We start from the raw sequence: 6,000 nt of genomic DNA on the forward strand, positions 1-6,000 counted from the left end.
AGGTAAAGGCAGTAATTAAAGTAAATTGAAATACACTGATGAGCTCAGGGACAGCAGGGCAAGAGGGGAGGTGGGTGCCCAGCAGCGGGGTGCTCCCTCCACTCCTCATGAGAGGGAAGAGCTGCACCCCCCGCCCCTCCAGCCTACTTTATCTCCTGGGGAGAAGCATCCTTTGCCCAGGTTGTGAAGGAAGAGACTTCCTCTCTGAGCCTTCCTCACATATGAGCTCTGCGTTTGCCTTCTGGGTGCTCTTGGGCACAGGCTGAGAAATCGAAGCAGTCCCGCTGCTCCTTCTTCACCTGTGCTGTTTTCTAAGATGGGCCAAGTGATGCTCAGCTGCATCCCTGCTGTGCCTGCACCGTGGTCGTTTCGTCATGCCAGGACCTGGAACTGGACATCCCAGAGCTGCCAGCGTACTCACAGGCACAGCCAGCAGCATCATCCCCATAGCTGAGCGTGCATCAAAAGGACAACGGTGAGACTTTCCCTGTACAAGGCAACACTGTGCATGACCTAATAACCTCAAAGCATCCCACTGATGTGGCTCTTCTGCCTGTACCTCCGTTGCCTTATTGTGAGATGCCTCAGGTAGATCAACATGGTGAGCAAAAACAGGCAGGCAGAGGTAGGGAACGGCTTCTGCAGGAGGATGGGCTGGATAGGCTGGGATGTATCGGCCTGGAAAAAAGGTGTCTGCAGGCCAAGGGTGAGTATGCGAGAGGTCTGTGAAAGAAAGGGAAACGGGAAGGAACTTTAATTCCTTCTCACCAGGCTTAAAGTCATAATGTACATTTATTAGGCAGCAGGTTAAAAGAAGCAGGGGGAAAAAAAGGTATTTCAGCGCTTAGTTGACATTTGAAATTGTTGGCACAGGATGGTGCGGGTGCCGGGACCTTTGCAAGGGGTCAGAAAGCAGCTTAGACAAATTCGAGAAAGCAAAATCCTTCATGGGCTGCTAAACACAAGGATGTCGCCCTCCCTAGACATTTGCTCATGCCCACTGGGTAGGGGCTGGGAGGGGGGCTGGCTGCCCCAGGGCGGCTGTTTTCTCCTCTTGCAGCCTGCTGTGCTGTCTTGACATTCCTCCCGAGCGAATCACCTCGTCCAGCTTTGCCTCCTGGAATTGGAAGTGGCAGGGGCAGAAGCTGAAGGGACCCGGCGGGCTCATCCCATCGGCCCGAGCGAGTGGGGAGGTGCCCCCCGAGCTACGTGAGTCCCGCGCCTCGGGGAGGCCTGAGAATATTTATATCTGTGCCACACATGAAGGCTGCGGTGAGTAATTGCATGCTAACGAACGGGCTGCTTTGCACATCGCGAGATACCCTAGAATACGTTGCGCACATTTGTCACAGGACTCCTAACGTGCTCTGGCCCCTTTTTATTCCCACTTTGGGAGTAAGGCGGCCTCGGTTTTGCAATGGAATATTTTGCTCCTTGTGAATATCATGAACAGCAACGATTAATGGCGGATTTTAAAAAAGCCTGAACAAATCAAATACGAATTTCAGAGTTTCTCATCTGATGCTTTCCAATGCCATTTCATCATGCAGCTTGACAACGCTTAAAAAAATCTTTCATTAGAACTTCCTGGCGCCGCTGCAGCTCCCCATTTCTGTAGCTCTGGGCTGAGAAACACCGAGGCTACAAGGAATCCTGAGCTTGACTAAGCTCACAGGGATAGAAAAACAGAAAACTTCATAGCTTGATGCTCAGACCTGCTGCCTGCTAACAGCAAGGAAGCTGTTTTTAATTTTAGAGGTGCAAATTAAACCATACAGGAACAAATTGCGAACAAAAAACAAACCACACAGGTGAATCTCTTAAAAATTAAAGTGTAGGAAAGGCAAGGCAAGGCAGGCTGTGCTGTCTGGGAAGAGAGCCTTCGCTGCAGGAGCCCCCGGAGGCTTCCCCCCAGAGAGGTGCCCATGGATGCTTGCGGGCCAGCCAGGGGCCGGCTGGCTCATCAGGTTCCCAGCAGCTTTAATTGCGCCGCATCTTAGATTTTCCTCCTTCCTCCCCCTCTTTCTCTCAAAGCGAGTCCCTAGGGACAAGTGAGGGGTCACACGGAGAGGCATGCTGCCTTGGCAAGCCCTTGCAGAGCCCCAGAGAGTGGAGGCGGATGAGTGAAGCTCTGGACTTTACCCTTTATCTTTCCAGGTACAACAGCCATGTCTGGCTGAGGGCTGGCTGACGCCACTGTTTCAAAATCACGCCGGAAAGGTAAAGGTGCTGCACGGCATAAGCCCTTGCCCAGGGCTCGGCTGTCTCCTCCAGCTGTTGGTTCTGTGTCTGGGCTGGCAGAGCCAGGGGCTGGCGGAGGGGCCGTGCATGTTCCCAGCAGGCAGAGGAGACCCAAGGGAGCACTGCTTGCTTTGGGAGGGGGAGAGGAAGAAGAGGTGGTGGGTAGAAACCCTGGGCAGCCTCGCCAAGGCGACCCAAGCAAGGAGCAGCAGGGGAGGTGGGCTGGTATGTACCCATGTGCAGCCACACCATCCCTGCTATCATGTGTGTCCTTCACTTGGACCCATCAGGACCTCCTGTGGGAGAGGGCTGGGGATGCTGGATGCATCGCTGTCCTACCTGTACTGGGTAATTGGGCCATTCTCCTGCCCAGAGGCCATGGCCAAAGGGCAGGTGAAATGGGCCAGATTTGTCCCTACCAACTTCATTGAGCGCACGGGAGGTTTGGGGGCTGCTAGCACGGCAACCACCCTTGGGGCACGCCAAGAGTTGCTGGGCTCCAGCTTTCAAGGGAGGATCATCTGCACCGATTAGCTTCAACTTTAAAATTTTAAAATCTAAGAAAGCATATTTTCCTTTGGTTTCTGTTGGAGATGGGCTCAGACTGAAACCCTGGCTGCACACTCCAGCCCAAATTTGACACCTAAATGCAGATCCGGGGTTCCCAGGCTCCAGCATTACCGAGGGCTCCGGCAGCATCCCGGGTGCAGGCATCAGTGATGCCGGGAGCGCCTGGAGCCAGAGCGGTAGAGCCGTTTGCATCTTGGGTCTCTTTACTTAATTTATTCTTAATGAGAGGTGGAGTTGCATGTGTGTGTAAATCACTGTGATTATTGTCATTTTACTACAGCACCATCTGCTTTCATGGGACTTTGTGGCCATAAAGATAGTTGTTGCCACAAGTGTGCGTGTGTGTATCTACACAGGCTGCACGGGTCAGGTATCCTCAGCTCTCCGCAGGCAGCAACCCCACTGGAGACTGTATAATAATCCAAGAAACCTGAATTCGGAGGCAGTGCACCTCCACACACAGAGCAGATGAGAGACCTGAATTGTTTCAAGACAGCGACTGGAGTACTTCTTAAAAGGAGTATCTGTTTTCTGACACCCCTTGCTCATAACAAAGCCATCTTCTGTGGCATTGGTAGCCTGATGCAGGGAATTTTTCTGCCTTGAAAGCCTTCTATTTTAATGCTTTTTAAAGTTGAGAGCATAAAAGAAGGGATGGGTATCCTTTCCCCCAGTTTAGGACAGCTTTTTTTTTTCTAAAGAAAAAGCTGGCTCCAGCCCAAACAAGCATGTTTCTGTTCCTGAAACTGGTGTTTGCACCAGGGCTGCAGGAGCAGCGGGTGACTGATGGAATCATTGAGTGCACCCAGGGCTTAGAGCACCCCGAGTGGCGGGGGGCAACATCGGCCCGGGTGAGAAGAGCGAGCCCCAGACTCCAGAGGTGAAGCACAAAACCCGGCCATTGGAGAGAGGTGAGAGAGGAATGAAAGAATAAATCTGTTAAAAGAGCAAGGTTTTGTATATCCAGCAGAAATAACATTTCAGACCTGCAATAACACATAGCATTAAATTGAGCAGAGTGCTAATATATCTCGTTGTCATGTTTCTTCTAGGCTTGCTTTGTGGGGAAGGGATGCTGTCAGAGAGCTGAAGCCAAAACTTTCAGGTTTATAAAACAAAAGGGTCTTTTAATTATTTTTTTTTCATTATTTCAATAAAATAAAATGTCTGTTGCTTGTTTAAACATCCCTGGCTGGTCTTGGGAAGAGAAACAAAGCAGGGCGCTCTGACGCAGGAGGAGCAGAAAGCATTAATGGCAGCTGCGCGTCCTTGTCCAGGCCAAGCAGGACATGAAGCACGAGCCCACCACCTCAGCTCTGGAAAAAAACATTGCATGCTGAAACATGCTCGGATAAAAACACATCCTAGGTCCGAAGGGCAGCTCAGGTGAGGATAGAGAGAAGGAATTTGGGAGCTTTCATCCCCTCCCCCGCTTTAGCAGGAGGCATCTGTGTTTGATAATGTTTTGCATATCTCAAAATGCAATCGCCTTGCTGAAGAAGCTCAGGGTTATTTTTAGGAGTTTGGGGTTTGTTTTTTTGTTCCCAAAAGTTCTCTCTAGGACTACAAACAGGAGGCCAGCTGGAAGGCTCGGGTTTAAGGTTTGCTTTGGATGGACGGCCAGTATTTCCCAGAGAGCTGGGGAGGGTTGGCCCCAGCCCCTGGTCCCCCAGCACGGCGGTGGCACCAGCGGCAGGGGTGCTGGCTGTGCAGGCGCCCGCATCGCAGGGAAGGGGCACGGAGCCACTGCTGACCCCAGGGTTTGAAGAGGGAGGGGCGATGATGACCTGGAGCACTGTACCTCAGGGACCCGCGTGTCAGCCACACCAGCTGGGTTGTGCTTTGGGACAGTGAACTGCTGCTTTCCCCCTTCCCCAAAAGGACCGGGATGGAAACATCGTGATCTGATCTTCTAGGGCTTTTTGCTGATTTGTTTTCTTTAAGGTTCGTGCTGATTCTGTGCTGGAAGGTGCAGTGTCCGTCATGGGGGCTGGCGTGTATCCGCTGGGCCCATGCATGCAGCCTGCGCAGCAGCTCAGAGCGATGGTTGCAGTGCTGCGGCCATGCCCCGTGTGAGGGTGGGGGGATGGAAAGCCATATTTCCCATCTGCACATCTCACAGTGATTATTTACAGCTTTTTGAAGAGATTCCAAAGATTTTTGTAAAAGAGGTTAAAAATCTTTGAATCGGGGCTGGACCTCTGAGAATCACAGAATCCCAGAATGGTCAGGGTTGGAAGTGACCTCTGGAGATCATCTGGTCCAACATCCCCGCCAGAGCAGGGTCACCTACAGCAGGTTGCACAGGATGGCATCCAGGCGGGTTTTGAATGTCTCCAGTGTGGGACACTCCACAACCTCTCTGGGCAGCCTGTGCCAGTGCTCTGCCACCCTCAAAGTAAAGAAGTTCCTCCTCGTGTAAAGATGGAACTTCCTATGTTCAAGTTTGTGCCCATTACCTCTTGTTCTATGACTGGGCACCACTGAAAAAAGACTGTTCCCATCCCCCTGGCACCCTCCCTTTCAGTATTTGTAAGTATTGATAAGATCCCCCCTCAGTCTTCTTTTCTCTAGTCTAAAAAGACCCAATTGCCTCAGCCTTTCCTCATAAGAAAGATGCTCCAATCCCCTAATCATCTTAGTAGCCGTTTGCTGAAGCCTCTCCAGCAGTTCCCTGTCCTTGTTGAACTGGGGAGCCCAGAACTGGACACAATACTCCAGATGCGGCCTCACCAGGGCAGAGTAGAGGGTGAAGCCAGGCGCTGCCTCCGGCAGGACTCATTAGCTCAGTGCAGAAATCGCTGGGTGAAGCATTACAGCTGAGTTGCAAGGAGATAAAACCAGGTCATGGCAATGGTCCCTTCTGGCCACAGTGTGGATGGATCAGCTAGCGGGAGAGTGCCAGGCTTTTCAGGGAGTGGGATGGAGCCTGGCTTGGTAACACCAGGGCATGAGGGAGGCTGTGCCACCCTGCAAGGTGGAAACAAAGCTGTCCCTAATGCGCTGCCTCCTCCCAAGGACCCTCCATCAGTTTTTGGCATCTGGATGGGGATCCACAGAGGAACATTGGAGACAGGAGCTGCGGGATGCCGTGCAGCATGGCCCTCCTTCACACTCCTCCTCGGCTGAGCTCAGAGCCCTGCTTTGCTCCTCCAGCTCAACTGGCCCGAGGTGTGCAAGGAGATGGAT

This window comes from Vanellus vanellus, assembly GCF_965231255.1.
Source record: "Vanellus vanellus genome assembly, chromosome: 2".
NCBI classification, from domain to species: Eukaryota; Metazoa; Chordata; class Aves; order Charadriiformes; family Charadriidae; genus Vanellus; species Vanellus vanellus.